The sequence below is a fragment of the Oncorhynchus kisutch genome, linkage group LG16 (genome assembly GCF_002021735.2).
Source record: "Oncorhynchus kisutch isolate 150728-3 linkage group LG16, Okis_V2, whole genome shotgun sequence".
Lineage (NCBI taxonomy): Eukaryota > Metazoa > Chordata > Actinopteri > Salmoniformes > Salmonidae > Oncorhynchus > Oncorhynchus kisutch.
Genome location: NC_034189.2, coordinates 17938889 through 17955980, shown reverse-complemented (window position 1 = coordinate 17955980; position 17092 = coordinate 17938889).

Genomic DNA, 17092 nt, shown 5'->3' with positions numbered 1-17092 from the left:
CTGGAGCCCCAGTGATGTGTTGGGCAGACCGCACCACCCTCTGGAGAGCCCTGTGGTTGCAGACGGTTTAGAATGCTCCCTCTGCTGTTTCCTGAAATTCACGATCAGCTCCTTGGTTTTATTAGTGTTGAGAGGGAGAGGTTATTTTCGTGGCACCACTCTGCCAAGGCCCTCACACCCTTCCTGTAGGCTGTCTCGTTATTGTTGGTAATCAGGTCCACATACACATATTTAGCAGATGTTATTGCGGGTGTAGCGAAATGCTTGTGTTCCTAGCCCCAACAGTGCAGTAATATATAACAGTTCACAACAATACACACTCATCTAAAAATAAAATAATGGAATTAAGAAATATATAAATATTAGATTGAACAATGTCGGAGTGGCATTGACTAAAATACAGTAGAATACAGTAAATACATATGAGATGAGTAAAGCAGTTTGTAAACATTATTTAAACATTATTAATGTGACCTGTGATTCCAAGTCTATGTATAAGGGGAAGCCACGTCTAAGCTACAGGGTTATGTAACTGGTTGGAAGCCAGCTGGCTAGTGATAGCTTTTTGGCCAGCTGGTCTGCAATTGACTTGAGGACATGGCTAGGGATGCCTTTTGAGCCGGCAGCCTTTGCGGGGGATAACACACTTAAATGTCTTACTCAAATCGCTGGCCACAGAGAACGAGAGCTCGCAGTCCTTGGGAGCGGTCCACGTCAGTGGCACTGCGTTATCCTCAAACCGGGCGAAGAAGGTGTTTAGCTTGACCGGAAGCAAGACGTTGGTGTAAACCTTGATTGTCTGGAGTTCCTGCCGTTGAATTGTGACTTCACTTTGTCTCTGTACTGACGTTTTGCCTGTTGGATTGCCTTACAGAGGGCATAACTAGACTGTTTGTATTCAATAGTATTCCCAGTCCCCTTGGCATGAGGTAGTTTGCGCTTTCAGTTTTACGAGAATGCTGTCATCTATCTAAGGTTTTTGGTTTGGATAGGTTTTAATCATAACAGTGGGAACAACATCCCCTATACGCCAGTGGAGGCTCCTCAGAGGAGGAAGGGGAGGACCATCCTCCACAGTGAATATCATAAAAATGAAAATGGTAAAACACTTAAGAAGTGATCCTTTTTATATCAAACTATACTATATATATTCCTGTCACCAAATAATTATTTAAAACACACTGTTTTGCAATTAAGGTCTACAGTAGCCTCAACAGCACTCTGTAAGGTAGCACCATGATGTAGCCAGAGGACAGCTAACGTCCGTCCTCCTCTGGGTACATTGACTTTAATACAAAACCTAGGAGGCTCATGGTTTTCACCCCCTTCCATAGACTTCCACAGTAATTATGACAACTTCCAGAGGACGTCCTCCAACCTATCAGAGCTCTTGCAGCATGAACTGACATGTTATTCACCCAATCAAAGGATTAGAGAATGAATCTTATACTGAAAGCATACGCTACAGCGAGCTAGCTCTTCAGTGTACACACACACATTTATATTGATGACACACACACACATTCCCTCACACTCCTCACAGATGCTGCTGCTACTCCCTGTTCATTATCTATGCATAGTCACTTTAACCTTTGCTACATATACATATTACCTCAATTACCTTGACTAACCTGTACCTCTGCACATGGACTTAGTACCCCTTGTATATAGTCTCATTATTGTTATTTTATTGTGTTACTCATTATTTTATTATATATTATATTATTTAGCAAATAACTTACTTACTTTACTTACTTAAAAACAACTCTGCATTGTTGCTTAATGGCTGGTAAGTAAGCAGGTAACCTGTTATATTGGGTGCATGTGACAAATAAAATGTGATTTGATTTAAATACCACATAAATCAGATAACATACTCTACCTGACCATTACATGAAATCAACAATTTGACCAAATCAGTAGTCACTGTGTTTTTCCTTTGTTGTGCAGTGTGGTAGAAGTAGGCCTAATAGTAATAACAGTTACTGTTAGTGGGTTCTACAATCCTGCAGATTTACATTCAATTTGACAAATTGTAAATGGCCGTTATAGCCGTAAGTGGAGTGGCCATCTTGGAACACAACGACTACTCTTTCACAAATTGTCTTTAGACTAGTACAGAGTCTGTGTCCAAAATCTGTCTTGTCTACTGCTTACTAAAGCTACATACTATGTACTAATTGTACCACATCCGTGTTACAACATACTGTTTAGTAAAAATGTACTAAGAACGGTGCTAGGACCCCTAATTAAAGCTGCATCTGCAGTTCGGGGTCCAAGCTCAAGGCCAGATCCCCACATTGTTCTGTTTAGTCTTTAAAAACTTTAATGTTCGAAGAGATATGAAAAAACTAAGGTTTTATAACAAGAGAGAGGTACCTGCTAGGCTGCACTTCATGTGATGTAAACCAGAGTTGAATCAGCAGGGTTTGTGGAGTTTGTGATAATGCTTCAAGCCACCCTCTTCAGGAATGGAGGAAGCAGTGTGATGCCATGTTGAAGCGGACAACGGGGTTTGTGGGGCTTTTGACGATGATGCTTCAAGCCACCCTCTTCAGGAATGGAGGAAGCAACGTGATGGCATGTTGAAGCAGGCAACGGGGTTTGTGGGGCTTTTGACGATGATGCTTCAAGCCACCCTCTTCAGGAATGGAGGAAGCAACGTGATGGCATGTTGAATCAGGCAACGGGGTTTGTGGAGCTTTTGACGATGATGCTTCAAGCCACCCTCTTCAGGAATGGAGGAAGCAGTGTGATGCCATGTTGAAGCAGGCAACGGGGTTTGTGGGGCTTTTGACGATGATGCTTCAAGCCACCCTCTTCAGGAATGGAGGAAGCAGTGTGATGCCATGTTGAAGCAGGCAGCAGGGTTTGTGGAGGTTGTGATAATGCTTCAAGCCACCGTCTTCAGGAATGGAGGAAGCAGTGTGATGCCATGTTGAAGCAGGCAGCAGGGTTTGTGGAGGTTGTGATAATGCTTCAAGCCACCCTCTTCAGGAATGGAGGAAGCAGTGTGATGCCATGTTGAAGCAGGCAACGGGGTTTGTGGGGCTTTTGACGATGATGCTTCAAGCCACCCTCTTCAGGAATGGAGGAAGCAGTGTGATGGCATGTTGAAGCAGTGTGATGCCATGTTGAAGCAGGCAAATCAGCTGTTTGTGGAGCTTATGATGAGGAGGCTTAAATCCACGTCATTTGTGAATACCATTGAAATCAGAACAGAAATATCTAATAGCAAATCAAGAGGCATCTCTGTTTCAGTAACCACATCAGCTACTTTCATGAAGATAACTTGAATTATCTGGCATTGAACGTTCAGAAATGTCAAATTATAGCACTTCCAGGGGTGAAAGTAAGGTGGTATGGTCCGGTATGCATACCGGAAAAATAAATAGTTGGGGTGCGCCGTACCGGTAAAACATGAGCCTATCACAATAATGAAAACAAAACGTCAGGAAAACTGTAGGCTGTTACACCATTATAATTACCACCAGTCAGACAATTGAATGAATTAACTTGAAATCATGTGGTATAGCCTACGTTCCAACATGTGATGTTGTTCTACAAGAACATTGACATGTTGGTGTAGGTCTACTGGTTTTGTTCAGTATAAGCAAATAAGCACCACTCCTGTTCCCCAAGGATGTGTCACTAATTAAGTGTTACTGAGCAACAGTTAAGTGTCTCCTGCGCATTATCACGGTATCTGTCACTCAAAGTGTGTGTAAGTGTGTGTGTGTGTGTGTGTGTGTGTGTGCACGTGCGGGCATGTGGGCGGGCGGGTATGCGTGTGTGCGTGCGTGTGTGCGTGCGTGTGTATATATATATATAACTGGGCCTATATAAGATGACAGAGGATGGGACTAGAGTGTGGAGATCAAGAGGAGATCAACTGGAGGTGAAGATTAAGACTGGACTAGTGTGCTGTACTACACTGTACATCTCTGGTAAGACTTCTCTGTCTATACACTGCAGGTAGACTTTGTGTGTAGTTTTATTATTTTATTGATTATATATATATGATATTGTTGTAAAGCCCTTTGTGATAATCTGCATAAAATGACGCAGGTGACCTTTATTCAAATCAGTCTAGAGTCTTTGGCTTCTAGTTCTGAAGTCACATTGATAGATATGTTTAGGACATATAAATATATATTAGAATGTCTTTGGGTTTCAACTGAGTACTATAAGTCCTTGGACCCAAATGTGATAATTACAGTAATTGACAATCACAGTAATATTATTATTAATGTATTTTTACTATGAATAAGATCTTATCAAGAGTTTTTTCTGACCCTATGACATGGATACAAACAAAGGGATTGGTTTGTGTTTAAAGGATCTGTTTTAGTTGACTCAGTGAGAACAATGTTGCAACCAAGAGATACTCCTAAGGTAAGAAACTCATCTTCACAATATAGAATAGGACATTTGTATGAAAAAAAAACACACAATATTATAAAATATCTTCTTATTGAAATACTATGCTACTGCATTGCGGATATCGCTAAAATATATATTGAATAAAGCCCTTTTCTGTTGCTGTCAATATGAAGTTCACCAAATTGTATGAAAGGAAACTTACTTCCTTATGTTTATGTACAGTACCAGTCAAAAGTTTGGACACACCTACTCATTCCAGAGTTTTGCTTTATTTTTGCTATTTTCTACATTGTAGAATAATGTTGAAGACATCAAAACTATGAAATAACACATATTGAATGGAGGAGGGTTTGTGATGGTGCTTTCCTGGTGAACACTGTCTGTGATGTATTTAGAATTCAAGGCACACTTTAACCAGCATGGCTACCACAGCATTCTGCAGCGATATGCCATCCCATCTGATTTGCGCTGAGTGGGAAAATAATTTGTTTTTCAACAGGACAATGACTCAACACACATCCAGGCTGTGTAAGGGTTATTTGACCAAGAAGGAGAGTGATGGAGTGCTGCACCAGATGGGCCTCAACAATCACCCGACCTCAACCCAATTGAGATGGTTTGGGATGAGCTGGACCACAGAGTGAAGGAAAAGCATCCAACAAGTGCTCTGCATATGTGGGAACTCCTTCAAGTCTGTTGGAAAAGCATTCCAGGTGAAGCTGGTTGAGAGAATGCCAAGAGTGTGCAAAGCTGTCATCAAGCCAAAGGGTGGCTACATTGAAGAATCTAAAATATAATTAGATATGTTTAACACTTTTTTGGTTACTACATGATTCAATATGTGTTATTTCATAGCTTTGATGTCTTCCCTATTATTCCACAATGTAGAAAATAGTAAAAATAAAGAAAAACCCTTGAATGAGTAGGTGTGCCCAAACTTTTGACTGATACTGTATAGTGTACACACTCATAAGAAAGTCATCAGAATATGAGGATGACTGTTATCTGCAACATACCACACCGTGCTGTAATACATAGCTATGAATATACATCCAGAAGTAAGGAATAAAATATACTTTCCTGACAGAGTGAGAGTATAAGATATCAGAATGACCTTTTATTTATATTCAAATAACTTTTAATTGAACTGCCATGTTACTTAATCATGAGGCCCCCACCTTTCTTCCTACCAGGGAGATGTTTGTTTCTCTCAGCGCAACACATGAAGAAACACGGGGGCTGTACCGACTTTGACAACATATCCCAAGTTAGCCATGTTTTCCGTGAAACAGAGAATGTTACAATCTCTGATGTCTCTCTTGAAGGCAACTCGTGCCCTAATTTCATCCATCTTGTTGTCTAGAGACTGGACATTGTAAGAAATTATACATAAAACAAATTACTGCATAGTTTCCTAAGGACTTCAAGCGAGACGACCATCTGTGTCGGCGCCATCTTGCAATAAGAGTGAAAGTTACGGAGAAAAATGCAGGAAACACTTAACATGCCCCTTTTTTTATGGTGGTGAGTATTTCTTAGTTAGTGACACTTCCTTGGGAACCGGAGTGTTGCTATTTTTTAGTGCTTAGATGCTTCAACAGAAAAATACAAATATAATGTATGAAAGCAAATTATAACTCAAAAGTGACAGACATTTTTTTGATTCTCCAGTGAATAAAATAAACTTTGTCTCAAGTGGTTTTCCTGTTTAGACACCATCTTTTATTTTAAAAATTGTTTATTGGTAGTCCTATAAGAATGTGATTCAAAGAAACTAAAAGGATCATGAACACATTAACTTCAGAAAATATTCAGACCCCTTGACGTTTTCCACATTTTGTTAGGTTACACCCTTATTCTAAAAATGATTAAATTGTTTTTCTCCCCTCATCAATCTATACACAATAACCCATAATGACCCATAATGAGATTTATTATAAATTTGTACTAATTTATAATAAAAAACATGTAAACTGAAAGACTACATTTACATAAGTATTCAGACCATATACTCAGTACTTTGTTGAAGCACCTTTGGCAGTGATTACAGCCAAGCTTGGCACACCTGTATTTGGGAAGTTTCTCCCATTCTTCTCTGCAGATCTTCTCAAGCTCTGTCAGGTTGTATGGGGAGTGTCGCTCCAGTCTCTCCAGAAATGTTTGATTAGGTTTCAGTCTGGGCTCTGGCTGTGTCAGTCAAAGACTTGTCCCGAAGCCATTCCTGCATTGTCTTGTCTGTGTGCTTAGGGTCGTTGTACTGTTGGAAGGTGAACCTTCACCCCGGTCTGAGGTCCTGAGAGCTCTGGAGCATTTTTTTCATCAATGATCTCTCTGTACTTTCCGCTGTTCATCTTTGCCTCGACCCTGACGAGTCTCCCAGTCCGTGCCACTGAAAAACAACCCCACAGCATGATTCTGCCACCACCATGCTTCACCATAGGGATGGTGCCAGTTTTCCTCCAGACGTGATGCTTGGCATTCAGGCCAAAGAGTTCAATCTTGGTTTCATCAGAACAAAGAATCTTGTTTCTCATGGTCTTAGAGTCTTTAGGTGACTTTTTGCAAACTCCAAGTGTGTTTTCATGTGCCTTTTACTGAGGAGTGGCTTCTGTCTGGCCCCTCTACCATAAAGGCCTGATTGGTGGAGTGCTGCAGAGATTGTTGTCCTTCTGGAAGGTTCTCCCATCTCCACAGAGTAACTCTAGAGCTCTGTCAGAGTGACCATCGGGTTCTTGGTCACCTCCCTGACCTAGGCCCTTCTCCCCTGACTGCTCAGTTTGGCCAGGTGGCCAACTCTAGGAGGAGTCTTGGTGGTTCCAAACTTCTTCCATTTAAGAATTATGGAGGCCACCGTGTTCTTGGGGACCTTCAATGCTGCAGAGATGTTTTGGTACCCTTCCCCAGATCTGTGCCTTGACACAATCCTGTCTTGGAGCTCTACGGACAATTCCTTGTTTTTGACATGCTCTGTCAACTGTGGGACCTTATATAGACAAGGGTGTGCCTTTCCAAATCATGTCCAATCAATTGAATTGACCACAGGTGGAATCCAAGTTGTAGAAACATCTCAAGGATGATCAATGGAAACAGGATGCACATGAGCTCAATTTCGAGAATCATAGCCAGGGGACTGAATAGTTTCTGAAGGCACTGTATCTACATATATCAAGCTTGTGTGATATTTGCGATAAAACCCTGACTTTTATAGCCATTTGGGAATTTCTATTAAACTCAGTTTTGTTTTTACAGACTCGTTTCATCAGTGTTGTTTTACTTAAGGTCCTTAATTAGGTTAATTGAATGAGGATTTTTAGCTTCTGGTTAGCCTTTTACCACATTGGGCTACATCAGGGAGTGTTTCTTGGTATCTACTTCGAAATAAACGTACACACCTCACACACATGGTTATGGGCTTTAAATCATGTCAGATATAGAGTTAAAATGTATTACATTTTCAGTTTGCATCCCAATATTACACTGTATACATCCCAGAAGACTGAAATATAACAAAACCGTTTGACATAGAAACACCAGATCTTCAACAGGTTTTTTGAAAGAATGTTTATTAATTATGAATTGATGAACAATATAAATTATATTCCACCCATGGGGGAATTTCGTCAATTTACCAAATGTAACTGCTTCTAAACTGAATCAAATCGGTGTTCTGCAATAAAGTAACCTAGACCCAGCCTATTGTACTATTGCATTAGTAGGAGCAGGGAAAGGATTTAATCCAGGAGAGAGTATCATTAAAATGTCTATGGTGGAAGTGCTGACCCGGACAGCAGGAAGCTTGATAGGTTGAGATAGAGTGAGGCACCATACCTAGACTCTGAGTAAGGGCTCGACTTTGGTTTTTAGAAGTGGGGGGGACATGAATATTATTATTATTATTTATTCTCTTATCCAGTCAGATAAACACTCCTAACAGCCTACCTGACCGATCGGAGGCGTCCGCATGGTCCTAAAGCACACCGCTGCCTCTTTTTATATCACATTCCAATGATAAAGCTGGGGGGGACAAAAATGCAATTTCAGAATGTAGGGGGGACATGTCGCCCCGTACCCAGTGAAAGTTGCGGCCTTGACTCTGAGGATTCCCACTAAACTGTCAATCCTTATTGTGTTTAGCCTATTTGATAAGGTTGATCTGTCTTTTTCAGGCCCCCTTGAACTGATACAAGTAATGATCAACTGTTCTTGGGATACACTAATACTCAGTTGAATTTGTCTAAGGGCGGAGTGGGATTGTAGTTTCAACACTGAACAGAATTGCTTAAGACTAAAAGCTAAGGTTTTACACATTGAATTTTGGAGTCGCCAACAGCTGACAGGAGATGTTCTGAAACTGGGTAGTTCAGATCAATAAAATGACTTTCTAAAACTGGGTAGTTCAGATCAATAAAATGACTTTCTAAAGCTGTCAAAAACCCTTGCATCTTGTCTTGGCTGTAATATCTGTACTCGGCTTGAAGGAACATGCTTTTTGGCTCCAGGTAAAACTTGTTTTCCTTTAAGTTTAGATATGAATACACATTAACAGACACACAACACCTCTAACTGTTGTATCTCCTCCTCCTCCTCCTCCTCTTCCTCCTCCCTTTTCCATAGAACCCTTCTACCTTATCAGCACACACCTCTGTTTAATTTCCTCCTCCTCCCTTTTCCAGAGAACTGTTCTACCTTATCAGCAAACACCTCTATTTAATGTCTTCTTCCTCCTCCTCCTCCCTCATCCAGAGAAACCTTCTAAAAGGCAAGGGGCATAACTAGTCAGTTGTACAACTGAATGCATTCAACCAAAATGTTTCATCTGCATTTAACCCAACCCAGGTGTGGGCTGCTACCTAAATCAATGTCCACCGTGCAGATGTTGTTGGGGGTTATCTGCCTTGCTCAACAGCAGAACAGCAGATCTTTCCACCTTGCCGGCTCGGGGATTGAAACCAGCGACCTTTCGGTTACTGTCCCAACACTCTACCTTATCATCCCACAATATCTCTGTTGTATTTGCTCCTCCCTCCTTTATCCTTAGCTATCAACACTTTACTTCACCAGATGGTATCACCATGAAATAATATACTTTTTCTGTGTCACTCAATCAATGATGAAGAGAGAAAATACGTAACGGAGAGGAATCGATTGTGTACTAGTGGGTCGTCCTGCCTTATCTTTTCACCACACAACACAATGATGACTAGGGCAAAGGTGTTATTTCATGGTTAAGACCAGGGTTGGGATAAATTCCATTTCAATTTAGGATATTATTTCCAGTACTTTTCACATAAATCAAATCACATTTTATTTGTCACATACACATGGTTAGCAGATGTTAATGCGAGTGTAGCGAAATGCTTGTGCTTCTAGTTCCGACAATGCAGTAATAACCAACAAGTAATCTAACTAACAATACCAAAACTACTGTCTTATACACACAAGTGTAAGGGGATAAAGAATATGTACATAAAGATATATGAATGAGTGATACAGAGCGGAGGTACAGAGCAGAGGTACAGAGCGGCATAGGCAAGATACAGTAGATGGTATTGAGTGCAGTATATACATATGAGATGAGTATGTAAACAAAGTGGCATAGTTAAAGTGGCTAGTGATACATGTATTACATATAGATGCAGTAGATGATATAGAGTACAGTATATACGTATACATATGAGATGAATAATGTAGGGTATGTAAACATTATATTAGGTAGCATTGTTTAAAGTGGCTAGTGATATATTTTACATCATTACTCATCAATTCCCATTATTAAAGTGGCTGGAGTTGAGTCAGTGTGTTGGCAGCCGCCACTCAATGTTAGTGGTGGCTGTTTAACAGTCTGATGGCCTTGAGATAGAAGCTGTTTTTCAGTCTCTCGGTCCCAGCTTTGATGCACCTGTACTGACCTCGCCTTCTGGATGATAGCGGGGTGAACAGGCAATGGCTCGGGTGGTTGTTGTCCTTGATGATCTTTATGGCCTTCCTGTAACATTGGGTGGTGTAGGTGTCCTGGAGGGCAGGTAGTTTGCCCCCGGTGATGCGTTGTGCAGACCTCACTACCCTCTGGAGAGCCTTACGGTTGTGGGCGGAGCAGTTGCCGTACCAGGCGGTGATACAGCCCGCCAGGATGCTCTCGATTGTGCATCTGTAGAAGTTTGTGAGTGCTTTTGGTGACAAGCCAAATTTCTTCAGCCTCCTGAGGTTGAAGAGGCGCTGCTGCGCCTTCTTCACGATGCTGTCTGTGTGGGTGGACCAATTCAGTTTGTGTGTGATGTGTATGCCGAGGAACTTAAAACTTGCTACCCTCTCCACTACTGTTCCATCGATGTGGATAGGGGGGTGTTCCCCCTGCTGTTTCCTGAAGTCCACAATCATCTCCTTAGTTTTGTTGACGTTGAGTGTGAGGTTATTTTCCTGACACCACACTCCGAGGGCCCTCACCTCCTCCCTGTAGGCTGTCTCGTCGTTGTTGGTAATCAAGCCTACCACTGTTGTGTCGTCCGCAAACTTGATGATTGAGTTGGAGGCGTGCGTGGCCACGCAGTCGTGGGTGAACAGGGAGTACAGGAGAGGGCTCAGAACGCACCCTTGTGGGGCCCCAGTGTTGAGGATCAGCGGGGTGGAGATGTTTTTGCCTACCCTCACCACCTGGGGTGGCCCGTCAGGAAGTCCAGTACCCAGTTGCACAGGGCGGGGTCGAGACCCAGGGTCTCGAGCTTGATAACGAGCTTGGAGGGTACTATGGTGTTAAATGCCGAGCTGTAGTCGATGAACAGCATTCTCACATAGGTATTCCTCTTGTCCAGATGGGTTAGGGCAGTGTGCAGTGTGGTTGAGATTGCATCGTCTGTGGACCTATTTGGGCGGTAAGCAAATTGGAGTGGGTCTAGGGTGTCAGGTAGGGTGGAGGTGACATGGTCCTTGACTAGTCTCTCAAAGCACTTCATGATGACGGAAGTGAGTGCTACGGGGCGGTAGTCGTTTAGCTCAGTTACCTTAGCTTTCTTGGGAACAGGAACAATGGTGGCCCTCTTGAAGCATGTGGGAACAGCAGACTGGGATAGGGATTGATTGAATATGTCCGTAAACACACCAGCCAGCTGGTCTGCGCATGCTCTGAGGGCGCGGCTGGGGATGCCGTCTGGGCCTGCAGCCTTGCGAGGGTTAACACGTTTAAATGTTTTACTCACCTCGGCTGCAGTGAAGGAGAGGCCGCATGTTTTGGTTGCAGGCCGTGTCAGTGGCACTGTATTGTCCTCAAAGCGGGCAAAAAAGTTATTTAGTCTGCCTGGGAGCAAGACATCCTGGTCCGTGACGGGGCTGGTTTTCTTTTTGTAATCCGTGATTGACTGTAGACCCTGCCACATACCTCTTGTGTCTGAGCCGTTGAATTGAGATTCTACTTTGTCTCTATACTGACGCTTAGCTTGTTTGATTGCCTTGCGGAGGGAATAGCTACACTGTTTGTATTCGGTCATGTTACCGGTCACCTTGCCCTGATTAAAAGCAGTGGTTCACATATATGTCTAATGTAAGTCTAATGTATTATCAGTTATTATTATTTGTTCAAGTATCAAGGAAATGATGAATCATCAGATGATCTGTTTAATAAAAGGTATTTATTTATGGAGGCAGAGAAATACACAAAGAGTAAGAAATACTTTCATAGTGCAAAAGTCTATCATGGCTGACTAGACATTCTTTATCCCAACAACATTTAGGGCAAGTGATTTAAAACAACATTAGCTTTCAGTGCAGTAACCGACAGAAGAGCATGGGAGAGAAACAACAGACATTCATTATTCAGTGAAAGGTGTTTGATCCATACATTTCCATTCAGTAAAAGGTGTTTGATCCATACATTTCCATTCAGTAAAAGGTGTTTGAACCATACATTTCCATTCAGTAAAAGGTGTTTGATCCATACATTTCCATTCAGTAAAAGGTGTTTGAACCATACATTTCCATTCAGTAAAAGGTGTTTAATTCATACATTTCCATTCAGTAAAAGGTGTTTGAACCATACATTTCCATTCAGTAAAAGGTGTTTGATCCATACATTTCCATTCAGTAAAAGGTGTTTGATCCATACATTTCCATTCAGTAAAAGGTGTTTGATCCATACATTTCCATTCAGTAAAAGGTGTTTGTACCATGTCGTAGAATTACATTAAACACATTACTTTAATATTAGAATGTGTTCCTATATGAGTACTTTCACATATCTTGTTCTTCTGAGGTTTAAAGCTGACAGTAGATTTACGATGGCTTGGTGATACCCTAAGGACTGCATTCCATTTTATGATTAGTGCCTATGTGCCTGTCTGTCATTGCCAGGGAGAACCGATCTCCAGTTATTTATCCCATATGGCAGATTAATCCTGGCCTCCATCATTCTGAGGGAAGGGCTTAGGATCCTATGTTGCATTAGTATTTCTGTATAAGAGCACAATGTATCTTTGTATAATTTCTAATCAAAATCGGTCACATACACATGGTTAGCAGTTGTTATTGCGAGTGTAGCGAAATGCTTGTGCTTCTAGTTCCGACAGTTCAGCAATATCTACCATGTAATCAAACAATTACCCAACAATTACCTAATACACACATCTAAGTAAAGGAATGGAATAAGAATATATACATATAAATATATGGATGAGCAATGACAGAGTGGCAGAGGCAAGATGCAATAGATGGTATAAAATACAGTATAAATATATGAGATGAGTAATTCTGTCACGGTTTTCCTCCTGGGAAGGAGAGGAGGACCAAAATGCAGCGCTGTATAGAAGTAGGCTGAACACGTATAGAAGTAGGCTGAACACATATAGAAGTAGGCTGAGCACATATAGAAGAACGCTGAACACGTATAGAAGTAGGCTGAGCACGTATAGAAGTAGACTGAGCACGTATAGAAGTAGACTGAGCACGTATAGAAGTAGACTGAACACATATAGAAGTAGGCTGAGCACGTATAGTAGTAGGCTGAGCACGTATAGAAGTAGACTGAACACATATAGAAGTAGGCTGAGCACGTATAGTAGTAGGCTGAGCACGTATAGAAGTAGACTGAGCACATATAGAAGTAGACTGAGCACGTATAGAAGTACACTGAGCACATATAGAAGTAGATTGAACACATATAGAAGTAGACGGAACACGTATAGAAGTAGACTGAGCACATATAGAAGTAGACTGAGCACGTATAGATGTAGACTGAACACATATAGAAGTAGACTGAGCACGTATAGAAGTAGACTGAACACGTATAGAAGTAGACTGAACATGTATAGAAGTAGACGGAACACGTATAGATGTAGACTGAACACATATAGAAGTAGACTGAGCACGTATAGAAGTAGACTGAAAACGTATAGAAGTAGACTGAACATGTATAGAAGTAGACTGAGCATGTATAGAAGTAGGCTGAACATGTATAGAAGTAGGCTGAACATGTATAGAAGAAGACTGAACACGTATAGAAGTAGACTGAACATGTATAGAAGTAGACTGAGCACGTATAGAAGTAGACTGAAAACGTATAGAAGTAGACTGAACATGTATAGAAGTAGACTGAGCATGTATAGAAGTAGGCTGAACATGTATAGAAGTAGGCTGAACATGTATAGAAGAAGACTGAACACGTATAGAAGTAGACTGAACATGTATAGAAGTAGACTGAGCACGTATAGAAGTAGACTGAACACATATAGAAGTAGGCTGAGCACGTATAGAAGTAGGCTGAGCACGTATAGAAGTAGACTGAACACGTATAGAAGTAGGCTGAACATGTATAGAAGTAGACTGAGCACATGTAGAAGTAGACTGAACACGTATAAAAGTAGGCTGAGCACGTATAGAAGTAGACGGAACACGTATAGAAGTAGACTGAGCACGTATAGAAGTAGGCTGAACACGTATAGAAGTAGAAGGAACACGTATAGAAGTAGACGGAACACGTATAGATGTAGACGGAACACGTATAGAAGTAGGCTGAGCACGTATAGAAGTAGGCTGAACATGTATAGAAGTAGACAGAACACGTATGGAAGTAGGCTGAGCACGTATAGAAGTAGACTGAGCATGTATAGAAGTAGGCTGAACACGTATAGAAGTAGGCTGAGCACATATAGAAGTAGACTGAACACATATAGAAGTAGGTTGAGCACATATAGAAGTAGGTTGAGCACGTATAGAAGTAGGTTGAGCACATATAGAAGTAGGCTGAGCACGTATAGAAGTAGGCTGAACACGTATAGAAGTAGGCTGAGCACGTATAGAAGTAGACTGAGCATGTATAGAAGTAGGCTGAACACGTATAGAAGTAGGTTGAGCACATATAGAAGTAGGCTGAACACGTATAGAAGTAGGCTGAGCACGTATAGAAGTAGACTGAGCATGTATAGAAGTAGGCTGAACACGTATAGAAGTAGGCTGAGCACGTATAGAAGTAGGTTGAGCACATATAGAAGTAGGTTGAGCACGTATAGAAGTGGGCTGAACATGTATAGAAGTAGGCTGAGCACGTATAGAAGTTGGCTGAGCACATATAGAAGTAGGCTGAGCACATATAGAAGTAGGTTGAGCACATATAGAAGTAGGTTGAACACGTATAGAAGTCGACTGAGCACATATAGAAGTAGGCTGAGCACATATAGAAGTAGGTTGAGCACATATAGAAGTAGGTTGAGCACGTATAGAAGTAGGTTGAGCACATATAGAAGTAGGCTGAACATTATTATTATTATTATTATTATTATTTTTATTTTATTTTTTTACCTTTATTTAACCAGGCAAGTCAGTTAAGAACACATTCTTATTTTCAATGACGGCCTGGGAACAGTGGGTTAACTGCCTGTTCAGGGGCAGAACGACAGATTTTTTTGTACCTTGTCAGCTCGGGGGTTTGAACTCGCAACCTTCCGGTTACTAGTCCAACGCTCTAACCACTAGGCTACGCTGCCGCCCCAATGTATAGAAGTAGACTGAACACGTATAGAAGTAGGCTGAGCACGTATAGAAGTAGGCTGAACACGTAAAGAAGTAGAAGGAACACGTATAGAAGTAGACGGAACACGTATAGATGTAGACGGAACACGTATAGAAGTAGGCTGAGCACGTATAGAAGTAGGCTGAACATGTATAGAAGTAGACTGAACACGTATGGAAGTAGACTGAACACGTATGGAAGTAGGCTGAGCACGTATAGAAGTAGACTGAGCATGTATAGAAGTAGGCTGAACACGTATAGAAGTAGGCTGAGCACATATAGAAGTAGGTTGAGCACATATAGAAGTAGGTTGAGCACGTATAGAAGTAGGTTGAGCACATATAGAAGTAGGCTGAGCACGTATAGAAGTAGGCTGAACACGTATAGAAGTAGGCTGAGCACGTATAGAAGTAGACTGAGCATGTATAGAAGTAGGCTGAACACGTATAGAAGTAGGTTGAGCACATATAGAAGTAGGCTGAGCACGTATAGAAGTAGGCTGAACACGTATAGAAGTAGAAGGAACACGTATAGAAGTAGACGGAACACGTATAGATGTAGACGGAACACGTATAGAAGTAGGCTGAGCACGTATAGAAGTAGGCTGAACATGTATAGAAGTAGACTGAACACGTATGGAAGTAGGCTGAGCACGTATAGAAGTAGACTGAGCATGTATAGAAGTAGGCTGAACACGTATAGAAGTAGGCTGAGCACATATAGAAGTAGACTGAACACATATAGAAGTAGGCTGAGCACATATAGAAGTAGACTGAACACGTATAGAAGTAGGCTGAGCACGTATAGAAGTAGGCTGAACACGTATAGAAGTAGACTGAACACGTATGGAAGTAGGCTGAGCACGTATAGAAGTAGACTGAGCATGTATAGAAGTAGGCTGAACACGTATAGAAGTAGGCTGAGCACATATAGAAGTAGGTTGAGCACATATAGAAGTAGGTTGAGCACGTATAGAAGTAGGTTGAGCACATATAGAAGTAGGCTGAGCACGTATAGAAGTAGGCTGAACACGTATAGAAGTAGGCTGAGCACGTATAGAAGTAGACTGAGCATGTATAGAAGTAGGCTGAACACGTATAGAAGTAGGTTGAGCACATATAGAAGTAGGCTGAGCACATATAGAAGTAGGCTGAACACGTATAGAAGTAGGCTGAGCACGTATAGAAGTAGACTGAGCATGTATAGAAGTAGGCTGAACACGTATAGAAGTAGGCTGAGCACGTATAGAAGTAGGTTGAGCACGTATAGAAGTAGGTTGAGCACGTATAGAAGTAGGTTGAGCACGTATAGAAGTGGGCTGAACATGTATAGAAGTAGACTGAGCACGTATAGAAGTAGGCTGAGCACGTATAGAAGTAGGTTGAACACGTATAGAAGTCGACTGAGCACATATAGAAGTAGACTGAGCACGTATAGAAGTAGGTTGAGCACGTATAGAAGTAGGTTGAGCACGTATAGAAGTAGGTTGAGCACGTATAGAAGTAGGCTGAACATGTATAGAAGTAGACTGAGCACGTATAGAAGTAGGCTGAGCACGTTTATAAGTAGACTAACTGGCCTGCTGCTTGCAAATGTAGGAAAGTGTCCATTTGGGGATGGATGTCTGATTTCTGATTGTCTTAATTCACCTCCACAAATCAGCTGAGCTTCTCAGTAATTGTTTTCTTCACCTCACAGAGTAAGTCAACTAGGTCT